The sequence below is a fragment of the Trichosurus vulpecula genome, chromosome 2 (genome assembly GCF_011100635.1).
Source record: "Trichosurus vulpecula isolate mTriVul1 chromosome 2, mTriVul1.pri, whole genome shotgun sequence".
NCBI classification, from domain to species: Eukaryota; Metazoa; Chordata; class Mammalia; order Diprotodontia; family Phalangeridae; genus Trichosurus; species Trichosurus vulpecula.
Window position 1 is genome coordinate 120,896,295 of NC_050574.1, and position 22,093 is coordinate 120,918,387.

Genomic DNA, 22,093 nt, shown 5'->3' on the forward strand with positions numbered 1-22,093 from the left:
GTTGTAAAATTATATTTTTCATCTTTCGGAATACTGTTTCCAAGCACTCCTTCACTTAATGTAAGAGATGCCAGGGCTTGTGTGATTGTGACTATAGTTCCTTGATATCTAAAATATTTCTTTCTGGATACTTACAGAATTCTTCTTACAGAAGGTAGGATTTTTATCTGAGACTTGAAGGAAGCCTGGAAGCAAAGGTGAAGAACAAAAGAATTCCAGTCATGGGGACAGCCAAGTGGAAATGCAGAGTTGAAATGGAGTGACTTATTCAAAGAACAACAAGGAAGCCAGAATCACTGAATGGTAGAGTACAAACAGGGGAACTAGGTATAAGAAGACTGGAAAGGTAAGAAGGAGTAAGCTTATGAAGGTCTTTAAATGCCAGATAGAGGATTTTATATTTAATCTTAGAGGTAATAGGAAGCCATGGGAATTTCTTGAACAGGAAGGGTGACATGTGCTTTAGGAAGATCAATTTGAAAGCTAAGTAGAGGATGGACTGGGGTGGGGAAGGAAATGAGAGACTTGATGGAGAGAGACCAACCAACAAGTTTTCGCAATAGTCCAGGCATAAGATGATAAGGACCAAGGTGCAGAGAAGATAAGTGTCAAAGAAGATAAAGGGGTCTATGAGAGATGTTTCACAGGTAAAGTTGGCAGGACTTGGCAACAGATTGGATATGGGGGAACAAAGTGGGGAAGGAATTGAAGATGACACCTAAGCCTAGCTGACTGGGAAGATGATGATGCCCTTAACAGTATAAGGGTAGTTGAGAAGAGGAGAGGGTTTTGAGGGGAATGATAGTAAGTTCCATTTTGGAACTGGTGAGTTTACAATATCTACATCCAGTTCAAAGTATCCAACAGATAGCTAGCGATATGAAACTAGAGGTCAGGAGAGAAGTTAGAATAAATTAGAACTATGAATCATGTGGCCTTGAAGCAATTGAACATAGTTAACACAGTGTTTGATTAGGACTCCAGCTACTAAGAAAAGGACTGAGAAACAAGCAGAAATTTTATTTAGACCAACATCTTGCCCCATATACCACAATAAGCTCCAAGTGAACATACAACCTATACATAAAAGATCATATCATAAATTAGAGGAATAGGGAAGGAGATATGTTTCAGAACTACAAAAAAGGAAGAGTCCTTGACCAAACAAGGCATTGCAAGGATCACAGATAGTTTCAAGTCCAAAACATCATGAAGTATGGTTATTGGTAAAATTACATTCATTTTCTAAATTTATTCACCAAGTAAAGGAAGAGACGGAGGAGGGGAACAGAACATCTGGACAATGTATGTGGAATGGAAAACCTATAGGCAGCAAGAGTAACCTGTTACTGCGCTGGTCAGAGTTCTAAGGATTTATATTTTTGCTTTGTGAGAGATAACATTTCAGAAATTTAAATGTACTATTTTCCCACCAAAATTAATTTTTTTCCATTTACCAGCTCTCTTCTCAAAATACCCAAGCAAAGAGAGTATTCTATCTTCTTAACAAAATACCAAACAAGGCATTCCTCTAGAAACAACAAAATTAAAAATGGACTAATCAAAATGTTTCTTGGGCTGTTTTTCTTCTTAGAAGATGCTTTCCACTTTAGCTGGCAGAACTACAAGCTATAGCGTCTACTTATTAGCATTCGCTTAGTCCTTAAGTCTCAATTTCAAGTGCTTTTTCAAGGCCATCGCTCTCAACCACAGGGAATTGGAGAGAAGGCTAGTTATGGCACTGCAGCCAACTGGAAATGAGCCAGTAGGGAACAGGCTTACTGAAGTATCACATACAAACAGTGGTTAAAAGCAGAGTCTCCCTAACCCCTACCAAAAAAAATTCTTCCTTTAATCAGAAGGGACTGAAAAGAACCACATTTCAAATTCTGAGAATATTACATGAATGATTAAAGTACAGATGAAAGGGGGTCAAATTTGAGCACTACAAACTATTTATCCCCCATGAGTCTCTCTGAAAAGGGATATATGGAGTGTGTCACACCTGGGCAGAGATAATCAACTGAATACAAAATTATCCTCACATATAACTGTAGTCTAATCTTTTTTGAATGTTTACCAAGAACCCAAGTTTTTGGAACATTAGTTTGGAGAGAATGGATATTCCATTCAAAAGACATCTGGTGAACCTGGTAACTAGGTGAATTCTATGAATCCTCTGGGATTTTTTTTTTAAAACAATATGCTATAGTGCTCTGTGTGGATATGTGCATGTACATACACACACACACACATATACATATATATATTTTTAAACACCTCATGTTAAATGATCTGCGGTACTTCTATTTTCTAGGTGGTATTTTGTTTTGATTTGCTAAGCCACCTCTCTGAGTGGATAAACACTGATTATTATTTTTCTGCATCTTTCTAGCCACATAAATATGTTCTTATACTTGTGTATTTTAGGGCAAGTCAACACTGGGTCATTTCAGCATATTTGCCAAATAGTCTCCGACAGGATAATTTTAGTGTTTCCATTTGAGGGTCCAAAAAAAATCTAAATAGATTTTTTTTGGGGCAAAATAACTTTCAAATTAGTCTTAGAATTTCAAAAATCATTCCCTAGCCTTGTATTAGGGTGGTATTTTAATAACAAATTGACTCTGTAATCTGGCATTCAAGGTCTGCAAAAATCTGGCCCTAACCTACCTATCCAACTTCATCTTCAACTATTCCCCATCCATAAGTCCAGCTCAAGCTAGACTGGCCTACTCACTGTGCCCTCCAAACGCCTTGCTCATTGCCACCTCCAGGTCTTTTGCTTATGCTATTCCAATAGCTTAGAGGATTCTCCCTGTACCATTCCATCTTTCTAAAACCTATCTACCTTTCCTCAGGTCTTCTCAGAAGACAACTACTTATTCTGGCTCACAGCAATCTCTTCCCTTAAATTCCTATCAGCCATATGATGACAACCACTTTGACATTTTCAACCAGTCAACATCATTTATTTTTTATAACCAGCCTATGATTTCATCAGTGTTGGTAGGAGGCTCCTAGTGAGAAGCTCCTTCTACACTGTAAATTTATATGTAATCTTCAAGTGTAGTCTCTGAAATTGTCTTGGGTCCCAAGACTTGCCTAGGAATCACACAATCCAGGTCTTTTGCTTATGCTATTCCAATAGCTTAGAGGATTCTCCCTGTACCATTCCATCTTTCTAAAACCTATCTACCTTTCCTCAGGTCTTCCCAGAAGACAACTACTTATTCTGGCTCACAGCAATCTCTTCCCTTAAATTCCTATCAGCCATATGATGACAACCACTTTGACATTTTCAACCAGTCAACATCATTTATTTTTTATAACCAGCCTATGATTTCATCAGTGTTGGTAGGAGGCTCCTAGTGAGAAGCTCCTTCTACACTGTAAATTTATATGTAATCTTCAAGTGTAGTCTCTGAAATTGTCTTGGGTCCCAAGACTTGCCTAGGAATCACACAATCCATGTCAGAGTTTGGGCCTGAACCTAGCTCTTCCTCTGCATTCACTTATTAAAAGCCTACTGCACATCAGACACTAGGCTAGGCACTGGGGACAAAAAGGAAAAAGTGAAATGGTCCCTGACTTCAAGTTCTATCCAAAACAGCACACACACAGACAGGAATACAGAAACTTGGAATGACACCACTTATATCTGTAATTAAAGACAGCAGGCATGCACTGTCTCCTATTCTTAATTATCTTTTCATTTGTGTGAGCCTCATCTCCTTAACTAGATTGTACTGTATGTTTCTTAAGTGCTGGAACTCTCTTTTATACTTCTCTATTGTCTAAACAACAGCCATCTATAAAGAATAGTGCTACAAAAATAATAATTGCAGGTGATGCAAAGTTCAATGGAAAGAAGCACATGGGCCTAAAGAGCCTCTAGCATGTTAACAGAAATAACATATGTGATAGAAGTTCCGTAAAAGACAGCATCAAAGACACAAATGAGCAGAAGAGATAAGCTAGTTATTTACCAAGAATGTGGTTAGTATGTGGAGAGCCTAAATATTATGCTGATGTCCACAAACTTTACAAATGGATAGGCTGCCACACAGAAAAACATCAACAAGAACTGCCAAGACTAAGAAGATGGAGCACCTGTATCAATGAGATCACACAAACTGAGATCCCATCTGCATAGGCTCCCCACCACCTCCAGGAACAAAGCCCTTCATAATGTAGCCCCTCCTACCTTTCCAGTCTTCCTATACCTTACTCTGCCACTAAACTCTTTGATCCACTGACACTGACCTCCTTGCTGTTCCACAAACAAGACACTCTTATCTCTTGGCTCTGTGCATTTTCTCTTACTGCCTCCCATGCCTGGAACACTCTCCCTCCTCCACTCTGCCTACTGACCTCCCTAGCTTCAAGTCCCAACTAAAATCTCATCTTCTGCAGAAAGCCTTTCCTAACTTCCCTTAATTCCAGGGCTTGCCCTCTGTTAATTATTTCCTCTTTAACATCAGCTTGCCATATGTGTGTGTGTGTGTGTGTGTGTGTGTGTATGTGTATATATATATATATACATATATATATATATATGTATATGTATATCTGTTTGTATGTTTTCTCCCCCCTTTAGATTGTGAGCTCCTTGAGGAAGGGACTGTCCGTTGCCTCTTTTAGCACCTTCTATGCTCCGCACCATGTGTGGCATATAGTAGGTGCTTAATAAATGTTTAATGACTTACTAACTGAAATGAGATCCATTATAAGCAAGAGTAATAATACTAATAATAGTTCACATTGATACAGTGTTTTAAAGTTTCCAAAATGACTTCCTCTGAAGAAACCATGAAGGTAAACACTGCCAACTATTTCTCACATTTATAATGAGGAAACTGAGGCTCCAGAAGGTGACCAGTGACACTTCTGCTGCGCCTGCTACTGTGCTGTGCACAATGCAAGAAGTAAGCACTCCAACAGTATGTGCCAAGCTAAAACCAACATTCCTTTAAGCAAGTACAGATCAACCAGCTCCAACGCACAGAACTTCAATGCTAGCAATGGCAGTTTTAATGTCTCCATCTGCATGCTATAGAACAAAGCTGCACTCAGTTTCCATTTCAAATGACAGCTAGAATTACCAATATTCTACAGAAAGGGGGCACCACATCTAATAGGGAACATGAAGAATTCTTTCCACAGAACGTAACTAAGGCTGGTAAATCTGAGTTATTACAGAGGAATAATGAATTTATGATTGCATATACAATCATTTTCCTTCTGAAAATCTTTTTAAGGGTAAATAAAACCTGAGTTTCTTTCCATCATATTTTTCTTCATCAGACAGTCACCAATTTCATGATTATTGAAAGAAAATAAATCACACTTTTGTCCCTTCAAGATCACAGCAAATATCAGAAGGCAAATTTTTGCAATAGTTTTTCTTTCGTAATTATGGACAACATAGCTACTTGATTCATAAAAAATAAAATATTCTATATGGAACATGTTACAACTTGGCATACTGACAGAAGTTCTCTCAAATAATTCATTCATCATCTACACTTTTAAAAGAGTATATAAATTTAACTGTCAATCTTGAACTCCAAGAGGCCTACCATCCACTACTGCCAGTATATTTAGCTTACCAATGTTATGTTTAAACAAATTAAAATAATAAAAGACTCCAGTTGCTTATTGGTGTAATTAACTTGCAGCAATAAATTCCTACATCTAACCACAGTTAACACATCTAATGTTTCATCACTAGAATCTCTACTTGGTGAACCTGGGGGCTGGTATTAACATTAATGGGAATTACTAATAGGCAGCATGGGAAGAATTAATTCTTTTGTGAGTCTCTTAAAAAGGTTTCTAATTAATACGAGTGAGTGGCACCAAGTCTATGCATTCATAGCACCAATTATCATGGGGAAAGTAGAGAAGCGTGAGTGGAACTGTGACTCTGGCAATAATTCTGATCAAGGAGTTTCTGTTTGGTAATGTGCAAATGACAAGAACTTTGAGAGAAAGTGGTCATGTCATCTTTAAGTTAGGAACCATCATGGAATGAAACATAGAATGCAAGCAAATGTGCACCACAGACCACACCTGCCACGGTATCCAGATGCTTCTAGACTACATAAAATAGTAATTTGTTTCCTCCTCCCAACATGTTAACTATTTGTTGTTCAGTCGTGTCTGACTCTTCATGACCCCATTTGGAATTCTCTTGGCAAAGACACTGGAAGTGGTTTGCCATTTCCTTCTCCAGCTTATTTTACAGATGAGGAAACCAAGGCAAACAGGGTGAAGTGACTTGCCCAGGGTCACACAGCTAGTAAGTGTCTGAGGCCAGATCTGAACTCACAAAGATGAGATGCTCTTTGACTCCAGTGTCCACTCTATCTACTGCACCACCTAGCTCACATCAACATGTTAATTAGTATGACTAAAACTGGTTACTACATTTTCAACATTAGTCACTAGAGCTATTTTAATATTGTTGGAAAAGAACTTTTATTTTCTTCTTCAGAAAAATAAAGATCACCTTATTTGGGAATGTGGAAACACCATTATTCCCACTGATGAGCTGAATGATCATGGACAAGTCATATCCACTTTCTGAGCATCAGTCTCCTTGGCTATAAAATGGAGATAATATGACTAACTCACAAAGACAAGGCCATCATGAAAAAAGCACTCTATAAAAAGTCTTAAAATAATATACCTGGGAGTCATCATTATTCACCACAGAGCTGAAAATAAATTATTAACTAAATCAAGTTTCAAAAGTATTTATTAAACAACTAATATGTGCCAGATTGTGCTAAGTTTGAGGAATGCAAATAAATAAGAATTTAAAAAAAAAGTCCCTGCTCAAGGAGCTCACTGTCTAAGAAGGGAGATGATGTGCAAAAAACTATATATGAATAAGGTATGTACAGGATAAATTGGAAATCATTGATAGAGGGAATGTACTAGTATTAAAGAGGAGCTGGAACTTGAAGGAAGTTATGAGATAGAAACGAGGAAGGACAGAATTCCAGGCACGGAGGATGACAAGTAAAAATGGACAGAGCTGGCAGATGGAGTACACTGAATAGCAAGGCTTGCTACAGAATTAAGAGAGTATGTTCAGGGATAAGGTATAAAAAAACTGGGAAGGTAGGAAAGGACTAAATTATGAAGGGCCAAACAAAATGTTATGTATTTGGAGGTAACAGGAAGGCACTGGAGTTTATTGAATTGAGTGGCAGCAAGGAAGGGGAGGGAAATAGTATGGTTAGTTTTGTGCTTTAGGAAGGTCATTTTGACAGCTGGATAGAGGATGAACTGGAATATGGAGAGATTTAAGGCAAGGAGGACCAACCAGCAAGTTATTACAATAGTCCAAGCATGAGATGATGAAAGCCTGCATGAGGCTGGTAGCAATGTAAGATGAGATAAGGAGATGTATATGGGAGGTGTGAAGGCAAAATCAATAAAACCTGGCAATCGATCAGATATGGGGGGGTGAGCGGGGAATGAGAGAGAAAGAGGAGTTGAGACAACAGGGTAAATTCTATTATCCAACATGGTAAAAGAATAGGAGAGGTTTGTGCCAAGAGAGCTTATATACCACATAGTGTCATAGAAAGAATCATGAAATCCCAGAATTTTAGAATTACAAGTAGCCTCAGAGACCATCTTGTGCACCTCAGAACTTGTAAGTCAGAAGACTTTAGTCTGGGACTCATAAGTGTGGGGTGAAAAATAAACAACTCCCCTGGGGAAAAAATTACAGTAATTATTCCTGGTTCTCAAAATTTTAGGGAGCTAGAAAAAAGAGTCTCACAGGCCACTATCCTAATCTCTCCAGCCAAACATTACCCTTCCACTTACTGGGTCTAATGTTCCCTCGAACAACTCTCTTAACCCCCAACCCCAGCTGTAAATCCCAAAACACACAGACACATACACACCAGAGTGACATTACTAATGACACATCAATGAAGTCTATTTTTAATTAAAAATAAATGATTAATTCTTGCTAGAAACCAAAACACATACATTGTCATACGATAAACATTAATAAGGGCAATGAGAGACCAGACAAAGGGCTGACTGGAGAGCCTTCTAGCCTGCTCCTGGTCAAGGGAACACCTGAAGATACCCTGACCTAACAGTCCAATAATCAACACACAGCCCACAATATATTATTTCCTCTGATCCACCAAAATACCAACAACAAAACAAACAAAAAAGAATACATCAAGGTTTTAAACTTTCTCTAAAGGAATCATAAAATGGAAAACCCAAAATAAAGTTCAAGTGAAGGTTATATGTCACAGGCATCTGGTTTCTGTGCTTCCTCCATAGTCCATTGCATTACTTCATTTGATTAAAGTTAGGTGGAGAGTGCTAAGATGACAATAATACTAGAGAAGACTTCCTGATCTACAGACGATAGGATCACCTCTATAAACGCGCATGTCATTAAACAATCTGCTCAACGATGGATGGCTGTGTGTCAGCAATGAAACAATTTTGGAATCACTGCTCACACTAATTTTCTTCCTTTCCCCCTTTTCGTGAAATGTGTAATCTTTCACAAGGTGTTCATTTCCTGTCTTAACCCACCATTTGTGAGAACCCTCAGCCACCACCTTCTGCATTGCTATTCTGTCATCCTCTCCTGCCTGGATTTCCAAAGGTCCACATTTGCAAACATTCTCTCCTCAACAAAGTCCAAATTGCGGGCTGCTGGAGCCTCAAATTACACCATGCACGGAAGTTAATAGTCTTACCTCTATCTCCCGGGACTCCATAAAATAATGATTGTCCTGGAAGGAACCTCTAAAGTTTAAAACTATGACCTGCTTTACAGCGTCCCAAATTACCTAACAGCACTTGGAAAGGGAACATCTCTTTAATATATCTTTGCCTCATTTTACCAATTAAGATGAAGAAACTATGTCGAAAATGTTACCCTGAATTACAAAATGGGAGAGAGAGTATGGTATAGGATAGAGTAGAACAAGTCAGGGGGTCTGTGTTTAAATTCTGCTTCTATCACTATCTGAGTGAAAATGGGCAAGTGACCTAACCTCTCTGGGATTCAGTAATCATCTATAAAATGAGAGAGTTGGACTGGGTGGCCTCTAGCATCACTTCCAACTCTACATATATGATCCTAAAAATGTTACATCTAGAAGGGCCAGAAAGCTAAAAAATGCTAAGAATGAAGAATAGTAGAACTAGAGGGAGTAGGGAATATACAGTGCCAGATCTGGGAGATTCCTTAAAACAAAGAGAAGATTATTAGAATTAGATGGGAATACAAAAAGAACAGCAACAAAAATTATTACTCATTTCTACAGCATTTAAAAGGTTTACAAAACACTTTCCTCACAACTCTCCAGTGAGGTAGGAAGTACAAGTACTGTTATTCCCAAGTTAACACGTGAGTAATTAGTCAGACCTTAGTGCACAAAATATTGGAGTGGGAAGGAGCCTTTGAGTCCTCAACCCCTGACATTGCAAGGGTAAAGAGAAAAGTGATTTGCCAAAGGCAAATTCTGCTAACTATTAGCAGAAACAGACATACAAAACAGGTCTTTCAACTCCTGGTCCAGTGTTTTCTTCACTACCCTAACATACCTCAAGATTCCTGTCAATCAAACAAACGATAAACATTTATTAAGTGCCAACTATGAACTAAGCACTGTTTAAAGTGCTGGGAAGACACAAAGAGGCAAAAGACAGTCCCTATCATCAAGGAGCTTACAATGTAATAGAAGGGACAAGATACAAACAAATATGTATAAACAAGCTATATACAGGATAAATAGTAAATAATTAATAGAAAAAAAGGCACTAAAATTAAGAGTGGCTAGGCAGACTTCTGGCTGGGCAGCTAGTTTGCTCAGTGGACAGAACACCAGGACTGAAGTCAGGAAGGTCTGAGTTCAAATTCAGTCTCAGATACTTACTAGCTATGTGACCATGAGCAAGTTACTTAACCCTGTTTACCTCAGTTTCCTCATTGGTAAAATGAGCTAGAGAAGATAATGACAAACCATTCTAGTATCTTTGCCAAGAAAATCCCAAAAATGGGGTTGGAAGAATAAGACATGACCAAAACAACTGAATGAGAAGAGAAGATCACTTCTGGGTCACATGAGCCACAAGATGGCAGTCTAGACATTTTCTCCCAATTACCATAGCTTCTCCATCTTCTCCAAAACAGAAATTATTCTGCAAAGTGGCAAAACCATTTTTGAAAGCAATTTGGAATGATACAAAGAGAATGACTTAAAATAGCCACATCTTTTAAACCAGAGACTCAGTTACTGGCCTTATACCCCAGGAAAGCCATCAATAAAAAGAAAATCCCCATGTATACCAAAATATTTAGCAGCAATTTTTGTGATACCTAAGAACTGCAATGCCCATCAACTGGGGAATAGCTAAATAAATTGTGGTAAGTGGATGTAATGGAATATTACTATGATGTAAGAAATTATGTGTGTGATAGATATAGAGGTATGTAAAGATGCATATGAACCGATTCCCTCTGAAGTAAGCAGACTCAAGAAAACAATATACAGAGTAACAACAATACAAATAGAAAGAATGACAACCCTCAAAAGTAAAAAATAAATGTAACAAAATTATAAAGATTAAACAGGACAGAGTGAAGATATGAGAAAACACGCCCCCTAACCCTCTCCCTCCTCCACTTTACTTATTGAACTTTCTTGCTTGTTTTAAGTCCCAACTAACATCCCTTCTTTTATTGGAAGCTTTCCCCAATCTCTCTTAATTCTAGTGCCCTTCCTCTGTTAACTACTTCCGGTATATAACTTGGTTTGTACGTATTTGTTTGCATGCAGGACTATCTTTTGCTTCTTTGTATCCCCAGAACTCAGCACAGTGCCAGGCACACAGATGTCTGGTAAATGTTTATTGATTGATTGACCCCACTCTTTTGTGGAGATGGGAGGTCCACAAGTGTTACATATTTCACATGTTTTCAGACTTTTTCAATTTTTCAACTAGTTGTGCTCCCCCCCTGGCCCCCCCCCCAAATTATGTGTCATATGAGATGGCTCTCTGGGAAAAGGAAGGGGAGGAATACATGAAATACTATGGTTGTGTAAGAAACAGAAAATATCAATGAAAACAGATTAAAAAAAAAAAAGACTGGTTGGGAAAGGATTCCTATAAAAGATGGGATTATAGTTGGGATTTAAAGAAAACCAAAGTCAGTAAAGAGCACTGAGAAGGGAGAGTATTGCAGCTATGTGGGATAGCTAGGAAAAATGCTTGTAGCTGAGAGATGAAGTGTCTTGTTCATGGAACATGCAGGAAGGTCAGTGTCACTGGTCAAGAAAATTGACTTCTGCATTTGTCTCCATATGCCTAGGGTTAGGGTTATCTTTAACTCTCCCCTTTTCCCTCAACTCTCACATCCAGTTAGTTCCCAAGTCCCCTTAATTCCCCATCTGAAAAATCTCTCAAAACAATTTCCTCTTCTCCTTCCCACTAATTCTACTATACTACAATACCTTGGTATCATCCTTTTAAACTACAACAGACTCCTAAAAGGTTGTCAGTCTCTACCATTTTGTCTCTCCAAATCCACCGTTTTTACTAAGGCAAGGATATTTTTTCTTAATAATAAAAATGGATCATTTCACACCTCTCTCAACTATTCAAATTAATCTAGTAATCATTGATTTAAATGTTCTTGTGGAAAAAATTCTCCATTTTAGTCACAAGCCTGTTAAAAACTCTTACTAACTTTTCTCTTTCTCTTTGTCTCTCTCTCTCCCTCTTCCCCCCTCCCCTCAGATTACCTTATTTTTCACAGACCATGACCAACATGAGAGGTCTGAGTTTTCTCAAACAAGATTAGCTTTTATGGAGACCAAGCTTGAGACAACTGAAATGTGTTCTCTATTTCACAATGGACAATACTGATAGTAAAAAGATGGGCCTTTGTTTCTAGGAGAAGTTTAGGGGCCACTAAAAAAGCTTTGCAATTTCTAAAATACAACCCATGCTTTTTCCTTCTGTTTGATTCTGCGCTCAATTCATTGTTCTTTTAAGAAATAAAAATCCTTATCTCCATCTCCCACAGCCACACTCTTCATCTCCCCAGTTGTCTTTAAATTTTCTTAAACTACTTTTAAATGCACTTATAATCTGCCCCTTCTTATTTCCCCCCCCAACCACTGAACAAACAAAAAACCCTAGAATTAAAATCATCATTGTAAACATCCATAGTCAAACAAAACAAATCTATATATTTGCCATGCCCAAAAAGTATGTTTCTCTATCTGTATTTAAGATGATCACTTCTCTGGTAGGAGGTGAACATCATGTTTCACTTTCCGTCTTCTGGAATCATCATTTATCACAGTTCAAGTTGTGATGTCTTTCAAAGCAGTTTTTCTTTATCATGTTGCTGCCATTGTGTAAATTTTTTCTTCTACTTTTTTTAATCTACATCAGTTCATATAGATCTTTCCAGGTACCTTTGAAATTGTCCATTTAACCATTTCTCAAGACATAATAATATTCCAGTACAATTGTATATTGTAATTTGTTTAATCATTCCCCAGTACTACATTCCCTTTACTTTCAATTTTTGTCTACAACAAAAGGAGCTGCTACAAATATCTGCATACAAATAGGTCCTTTTCCTCTTTCCTGTAGGGTGGGAAGTGGGGAGGGGTAGCGGTGGTAGGTTGTAATAGGCCTTGCAAAGCCCTATTAGTGATTTAGGTTTTTTTCCTGTACAATCTGTTTTCTTTCTAATTTTCATTAGATTCATTTGTGCAAAAAAAACTTTATAATGAAAACTGTACATTCTATCTTAGGTGATTTTCTCTTTTACTTGTGTAATCATGAACTCTTCCCTTCTCCCTAGATCTAAAAGGCAATTTCTTCCTTGTTCCTCTAATTTGTTTGTGAGATGACCTTTTATATTTAGATCATATACCCATCTGTAGCTTTTCCTGGTATGTGGTATAAACTGTTGGCTTAAATCTAATTTCTACCAGACCGTTATCCAGTTTTCTCAGGGGTTTTTGTCAAGTAACTGGGGTAACTGAATTTATCATACTTTTTCTATTATGTTTATTTGTTTCTGTATATTGTAAAATAATCTCTTCTACTAGTTAATCACACTTAAAAAAAACCAGTATTGTTTTAATGATTAGCACTTTGCAGTACAGTCTGAGCTCTGACACTGATAGACCCCTTTCCACTTTTTTCATTATTACCTTTGAGATCCTTTCCTTTTTGTTCCTCCACTTGAATTTATGATTTTTTTCTAGTTGTATGAAATACTGCTTTGATAGTTTGGCAATGCACTGAATACGTAAGTTAATTTAGTTAGTACTGTCACTTTTATTATATTGTTTCAACCTACTCATGAGGAAATAATGTTTCTCCAATTAATTAATTTATTCTGTATTTCTTTGTCATGGTGGGGGGGGGGCTCATTCTATTTCATTTATTTGTTTATTTATATTTTTATTTTATTTATTTATTTTTGCTTTTTTTAAAATTTATTTAATTTTTCAGCACTGATTTTCACAACAGTTTGAATTACAAATTTTCTCCCCATTTCTACCCTCCTGCCCATTCCAAGATGGCATATATTCTGATTGCCCAGTTCCCCAGTCAGCCCTCCCTTCTGTCACCCCACTCCCCCTCATCCCCTTTTCCCTTACCTTCTTGCAGGGCAAGATAATTTTCTATGCCCCATTGCCTGTGTATCTTATTTCCTAGTTGCATGCAAAAACTTTTTTTTTGAACATCTGCTTTTAAAACTTTGAGTTCCAAATTCTCTCCCCTCTTCCCTCCCCACCCCCTCAAAGTGGCAAGCAATTCAACATAGGCCACATGTGTATCATTATGCAAAACCCTTCCACAATACTCATGCTGTGAAAGGTTAACTATATTTTGCTCCTTCCTATCCCATCCCCCATTATTCAGTTTTCTCCCTTGACCCTGTTCCTTTTCGAAAGTGTTTGTTTTTGATTACCTTCTCCCCCTATCTGCCCTCCCTTCTATCATCTCCCCTTTTTTTAGCTCCTTCCTCCTTCTTTCCTGTGGGCTAAGACACCCAATTGAGTGTGTATGTTATTCCCTCCTCAGGACAAATCTGCTGAGAGCAAGATTCACTCATTCCCCCTCACCTGCCCCCTCTTCCCTTCCTACAGAACTGCTTTTTCTTGCCATTTTTATGTGAGATAATTTACCCCATTCTATCTCTCCCTTTGTCCCTCTTTCAATATATTCCTCTCTCATCCCTTGATTTGATTTTATTTTTTTAGATATCACCCCTTCATATTCAACTCACCCTGTGCCCTCTGTCTATACATATATGTATATATACATATATATATACACACACATATATATATACACACATGCATATACATACACACACACACACACACACATATAGGTCTCTAATTTCTTTTTTTCCTTTATACAAAATGTTTGCTTTTAGATTTGGACAGTATTATTTACTACATTAAATAAAAGTCAATTTATTCTTATGCAATTTTTTTAAAACAGGTGCTAGATTTTGTCAAAAGCCCTTTAATACCTATTGAGATAATCACATATGTTTCATTATTTATATTACGAATATAATTAATTATATTTATACTCTCCATTATGTTCAACTACCCCTGCTTTTCTGGTATAAACTCAACCTTGTTACAATCTATGTATAATCTGCAAAAGAAATCCAAAACACCAAAAACAAAAAAAAAATAGCTGATAATATTTTTTTTAAATGTTTTCCATCAATGTTACTCAGGAATATTGATCTGTTGTCTTCTTTTACCATTCTGTCTCTCCTTGCTTTAGGGCTCGAGACTTATCTGTATCATAAAAGGAGAGGAAGGGTGTTTTTCTATCATTTCAAACAGTTTTTATTACATTGGAATTACTTATTCTTTGAATGTTTGACATAATTCACTTATGAGTCTTGCAGTTTTAATCTCTGGTTGTTCATTTATGGCTTATTTAATTTCTTTTTCTGATATTCAGTTATTTATATTATTTCTTCTTTTGTTATTCTGGATATTTTAAATGTTGGTAATTATTCATCTATTTCCTCTAAGTTATTGGTTCAGACAGTACATAAGTAGTCAAAATAATTTCTGATACTTTCCTTTCTTTTCTCAGTTATCATGAGTTCTTTTTCATTTTTGTTACGAACAGATGATTTTTTAAAAAATCATATGAACTGTTCATTTTATGAGGTTTTTTAAAACAGCACATTTTAGCAATTCAATGGCCCTTCTGCTTTTAAATTTCAGAATTGCTACTTTATTGATGACTTGAAGATTTTTGATTTATTGCTGTTCAAGTTTGTGTGTCCAATTTTCATTGATTTGTTCTTTCTCTCTTTTGTTTGGGAAAGCATTTAGCAATACAATTTTTCCCCCTAAGAACTGCATTAGCTACGTATTACAAGTTCTGGCATGATGTCTCACTTTCTTTGATGAAATTTTCTATTACATGTATAACTTGTTCTCTGACCCACTACCAATTCATTAAAATTATGTTTGTCTCCAATTACTTTTTAATTCTTTCTTTAAGTACCCTTCTTAAAGCTAATTTTTGTTCCATTGTGATGAGTAGATGATAAATTTAGTGTTTCTCTTTTTCTATATTTTTGGAGAGGTCTCTTTCTGCCCCAATACATGGTCGATTTTTGTAATGCCACACATATCTCCAATGCCTGGCACACATTAGGGTTCTTAACAAATTCTTGTTTATCAAGATGGCTTTATTGTACTCCCAAAGACAGAAAGAAACTATTTTCTACCCAGAAGTATCCGGTCATTTCATACTGCAGTACTCATGATAAATCTTCACAAAAAGTCTGTGATGAAGATGACTATAACTTATACATCAAAATTGGCTGCAGAGGAAGATGAGGTCAGAAAATAAAATGACAAACTCAGTAAGAGTCTCCAAATCAAATCAGCATACATTTAATACTTAATGACTTTAACGGAAAGCATGGAATAGGTGTGAATGATGAACAGTATATCAGAAATATGAGCCAGGAAGAAGAAATGAAAGAGGCATGTTACAGACCACACAGAAGCCACACTTTACATCATGAATACTTTCTTCAAGAAAAGAATCTGTAGATGACATGGCAAACACTGAATAATGATCAAAAAAAAATGAGACCGATAATATTTTAACAAACAAAAAAAAAAGACCTGTAATTGTTGGAATTAATAGGCTGTCTTCCCTCCTTCATGTCTGCCTCCTGGCTCCCTTGGCTTCCTTCAAGTCTCAGCTAAAGTCCCATCTTCACTCTCACACTGCTCCAATTTGTCATGTGCACATCTTGTTTGTAGCGATTTCTTTGTATGACATCTCCCCATTGGACTATGAGCTCCTTGGGAGCAGGGGCTGTTTTTTGCCTGTCTTTGTATGCTTAATAAAGTCTAGTTGATAGACTGATTTCCATTTCCAAATTGGATATCTGTATACAACCTGATCACTGACAAGTTAATTAAAACAAAGATCAAAATTGGTTAAAACAAAATAAGGCATGCAATTTAAACCATTTAATCCTGAACTATTAACACAAATAACTGCACTTATACAGGAGTTCTAATTACACTTTGGGGTTAGCATCATAACCCCTCTAACTAATCTATGTGGGGAAAAACAATGTCTTTCCTAAACACTGTATCTCCCCCAGGACTGTGCAGTGTGTTATACACAGAGAGTACTTAATGTTTGCTAAATGACATAAATGAGCTAGCTGGAATTTAAAAAATAATTCCCTCATAATTAGTGAAGAATTTCTGACAAAGATTCTTTTTGCCTCATCTGCACTCCCATGGTGGCAAACAAAGTGCATGCTGAATGCCTGAGTGCTGCAGACACTGGGCACATGATGCTGCTGTGTACTCAGCAAGCACACCTTTAACCAAACATCTAATCCAACGAGATATCTGGCCTCTAACAAGTCATAGCTTCTCCTGAGCCTGAAAACTGTTTTCAGCTCTAAAATACTATGATCCTCCAAAAGTTAGAAATCTACTATTTCTACATTTTCACTCCCATCCCATATGGTAAACTAAGTTACTACTAAATGAAAAGAATTAAAGAATAATGTACAGTTACAAGAGCTCTTTCCTAGGAATCAGGAGGTCTTTGTTGGAGTTCTAATACTGGCTCAGCTACCAACTAGCTGTGCAACCTTAGGCAAATTACTCTGCTTCTCTGGGACTTAATCTCATAAAATCACAGAATTAAAAGGAACCAAAGGAATACTATATTTTTATTTCTCCAGGAAGAATGTTGTTTTTTTATAGCAAACCTTTAAGTAGTCTTTCTGTTTCTGCTTGAAAGAGTTGTAGAGGGCTTAGAGTCAGAAAGTCTAAGATTCAAGTCCTGCCTCAGGCACTAATTAGATGTGAGAGAACCCCTCTCAGCTTTGGTTTCTTCAGCCATAAAATGAGAGAGCTAGATACAGTGGCCTCTAATTTCCCTTCCACCTTTAATCTATGGCCCTTATGACTTTCGGTGATGGAAAATTCATCATCCAATTAAGCAGTCCATGCCATTTTTATATAGTCCTGTTTGTTTTTCTTCATACTGACCTAAAATCTGAGTACCCAAAATTTCTATCCATTAAAGTTCTAGGTTTCACTAAGACAAAGTAGAATAAATTAATCTTCCTCATGATAACTTTAAAAACTTGAAGAAAATGATCACGTCTCTCCCTTAAGTCTTCTCTTCTCCTGGATAAACATCACCAAATCCTTAACAACTCTTCCACTAAAAATAAGTTACTGATTAAATGCTAAAATTCCATTAATTTATTTTAGTCTATAAATCCTTTTGGACAACTTTCAGATGAGTACAGATTTCTCAAATTAGGTCAATTCCCATAATTAAGCAGAAAATATTGAACTAACCATCTTGTTTATTTCAGAAACATTGTTATCCCCTCAAAATTAAGTTTGTTTGCTTACATTTTTAAGTCTAATTCCAGCAGATGTTTAAAAGTAAGGAAAAACAGCAAACCCAAGTATTCTTCTTGGCCCACACTACCCTTTCTCACTGCCCCAAATTATTCACTTCACTGCTATCCAAATGGTTTGGGGTCTACTCCCTTCACTAAATGCCAGGGATAACTAAGAAACCATAATAAAAACTGAGATGAAAGGTCATAAGAAATGTTCTAATTTATAGGACACACTATGTAAAGGCTGCAAATTAAAACCACGCTACTTAATGCTGGGTGCAAATCAATCCAAGTGTAAATCTCCCACTTCTGGACAGAAGCCATCTGATTTAATTGGATGTGATGAAAGCAAGCAGATGCTAATTTAGCAAAAAGAGCATTTATTTTGAGACCTACTGAATTATATTTAACATTTGAATTAACACACAGAAGCTGGGAAAATTTTATGGGAAGAAATATAATTCTTCATATAAATTGGTGTCAACAGGTGTTTAAACTTGCACGAAGCAGACAGCAGAAGCAAAGAGCAAGAATTATAAGCCTCTGACAAATTACTTACTGATATATCAGCTTATGTTTCTAATAAAATTCTTATATTGGAGATAAATTCTGCCTACCACTACCACTGTTTCTGAAACAGACTCTTCATCCAAATACTTTTGTACTTTAAGGGTCCATGACTTCATGGATAACACAAGTCTCACAAATGTCATAACTGCAATTAGTAGATGATCTTTTTGAGTTGCTGAAAATAAAAAAAAATTGCTGCCCCAAGTCCCACCTAGTGACGACCATCTCTGTGTCTAGTTCAGCTGGTTCTCACAACAGATAAAATCAATTCACCAACAAAGCCCTGGCATTCTTCCCAGTTCAACAAGATCTGCCAGAGCTTGTACACTACTTTGTCTTTTTATGTAGTTTCCTTGTTATACTGGACGACTCTCTAGGCGGGAGAAGAGGAGAAAAAGAGATATAGGGAGAAATCTAGGCAATATCAAAACAAAGGATGGTAATAACAACTTATATTCAAACAGAAGTTATTAGCTGCTCTGCTTTTGGTAGAGAGAAGGCTCTAGCACATGTCTGGATAACTGAAGTCTCCTGTCCTGATGTATGTACCCTGCCTCTTCGCTGGATTTGTACTCTGTTTCTCAAATTCCTCATCTTTTTCTTCTTTTTGTCCAGCTTCTTTGCAGTGTACACCAATGATAAGATCATTCTGTTTCTCCTTTCTCTGACTTTTTTGTCATGTTTTCCCTCCCTGGTTCCTCAATAAGAACCCTGTCCCCATCCTCCTCTGCCTTCAGCCCTTACCAATCCTGTCTCTCCTGTAGGAGGTACTCCCATCCATAGCCACAGTCCAAACATGGTGTAACCAGAATGGCCTTTGTTTTCTTTGAATGACTCAGCTTGCCTCATTGGGCTTCCCTGGACACTGTGGCTTGCTCTTCCGGGGCAGGAGGCCCGGGGAGCATGCCGGGAAGCAGACAACTTCCTGTGTGATGAGTCATGAGGCTGGCTGAGGGGAGGTGTTAATGTCTATGCTAGGGGGAGGGGCCAACTCAGGAACCAATCGGCCCTGGTCATTCGGGCGGAGCTTGATGATGTCAGAGACCCTATAAGAGGGGAGAGGACAGCTCGAAGAGCTCTCTCTTCCTTTTCCGGTTGGAGCCAGCGACAGTTACAACGACAGTTACAGAGGCAGTTACGACAGTTACGTCAGTTACAGCCACAGCTGAAGCAGGAGCTGCCAGTAGCAGAGCTAACCTACGGGAGAAAGCTGAACAAAGACTTCAGGCCATTACAGCGACAGTTACAGCGACAGTTGGAGCCAGAGGCAGTTACAGAGGCAGTTACGACAGTTACGTCAGTTACAGCCACAGCTGAAGCAGGAGCTGCCAGTAGCAGAGCTGACCTACGGGAGGAAGCTGAACAAAGACTTCAGGCCAGTGGGTAATCTTATTACCATCGAGGGGGAAGCATGATTTTGCTTTACGCAATCATGCTTCTCTGTAGCCTCCTGGTTACTCTTGCAAGGCGTACTTATTGGGCCTGGAAGATTTTGATCAACATATCAAAATGGGGCTTCTGGTTCATGGGTTGGTTACTGTGGAGCCTAAATAAATGTTTTGATTCTTCTGCCTTCTACTTTGAGAGTTTCTTATATCCGGCGGTTCCGAACCTTTCAGACATGTTTATGATCCTCTTTGAGATTATAAACTCTGCCCTCCTGATACATTTGGCGTCACGAACAGGATCGCTAGGTATAAGATCTCTATTTAGAAGCAGAACAATTTCAGAGGAAGAGATGAATATCCCAGGATGGGAGGATCCATTTTATTCCTCCCTAGCAAAAGAATTGGCTAAAAAAGCTGGACCCTGTGAAAACTGGGAACCAAGGCTACGGAGAGGAGATCCTAGGGATTTGGAAAAGTGTTTACGAGAAGTTGGGATTCAGTCAGGGGCATCACTATCTAGGCAAAGCTGGATAGTGTTATCAGCCTACCGGCTAGTATACGAAAGATTGAGATTAAGTGAAAGACATGGGGGCACTCCTACCCCACAGGAAGAAGGGGAATCTCAGATAGCAGAAGACCAAACTGACTCAAATGAGAACTTTTCTATTAATGTGGCTAAGAGCAACAGGAGACCAAAAAAGCCCAGAGTGCATTTCAACCCAGCCCAGAAAGAGCCTGACTGCCTGCTTCGTCCTAGCCATGGTGGCAGAGGAAGTGAGTGGGGAGAGAATGAGACAATGTTAGGGGCTGAGGCACAAAACACTACTGGGGTTCAGGATGTGCCTCACACAGAGAATAGGAGATGGTTAAATGATCAGACAAGGGCTCGACCCATACAAAGGAGGAAGACAGAAACCCGAGGTGAAGATTCAGTTACAAGGGAAATTCAGGAAGATTTCTCACCGCAAGAGGTCACAGATATTTTGAGTAGATTCAGCCAAAGAATAGGAGAACCATTGATATCTTGGATGGTAAGACTCAGTGATCAAGGGGCCGGTGGAATATCAGTAGATGGGACAGACTGCATGAGATTCATAGGTATCAGCCATGATCCTCTAGTTCAACAAGCTTTTAGGGAACATCATCAGCAAGGAGATGGTGATAGCAGGACTACTCTGTTGGCATTAGCCGCTGTGGGATGCAATAAGAGATATGCTACTGATTCTATGTGGCCCACTGAGCACAGACCCTGGTATTCACTTAGAGATTGTATCATGAGACTAAAGGAGGAGGTAATGAAGACTGCCATTATGACAGGAACTGCAGACAAATATTACAATGATTCAATGGAACTGCCTCATAGGAATTTAATAATTAGGACAGCTCCCCCTGCTTATAAACAACTAATTTTGAATTTATTACTTGGAGAAGTAGGGAGCCGTCTTACAACAGTGATAAATAAGATTTTACAGTTATATGACTTAGGTGACTGGGGAAGGGATAGATCTCCTCAAGAGAGAAGGGTGAATAACCAGCAAACTTGGCGCCAAAGGAGAGTAACAAGGAAAGAAATGTTTACTGCTTTATTGAGAGCAGGGGTAGGTTTTGAAATGATAGATGGAATTCCAACCAATGAATTATATAGAATGTACAGAGATAAAGGCCTTGATAACACGAGAAATAGGGAAATAAGAACTGCTCCTGCAAGCCCACAAGCCACTCAGAGTGAAGGTGACCTTGTGTGATTAACGGATGAAAACTTGTACATCTGGGGAAAGGCTGAGAGGACAATCTTAGTCTCTATCTAGGGTGGGATCCTCTTGGCTTCCTCATTATGTTCCTTTTGAAAAGAAACATTTCCCACCTGAGTTTGGCTCTGATGTTGGATCTTTGCATAACTGAAATCTCAACCAAACTTGAGATGATTTTATTTGAAGAATTATAGTCCATACTTGTCTATTCTTTTTGTCCTTTGTTTTGGCTAACCTTGTTGCTAGTTTTGTTTCCTTCAGGCTTAAGCACCCTGCACTTTCCGGTGACTGCCTAAGCATGTAGCATTCTTGGAATTCCTGCCAGCTTGTTAAAGAAATGACCTCTGGAATGGGACTTTTTGGGGGCAGGGCCATCTCTACATCCAATTTCAGCATGAAGAAGC

General features: G+C 38.0%; 1 protein-coding gene across 1 annotated transcript in view; it reads right to left on the bottom strand.

Annotated features, from left to right (window-relative positions):
• The window catches only part of UVRAG (UV radiation resistance associated), a 416,256-nt gene that overhangs the window by 158,245 nt on the left and 235,918 nt on the right, over positions 1-22,093 (bottom strand). The window lies entirely within an intron of this gene.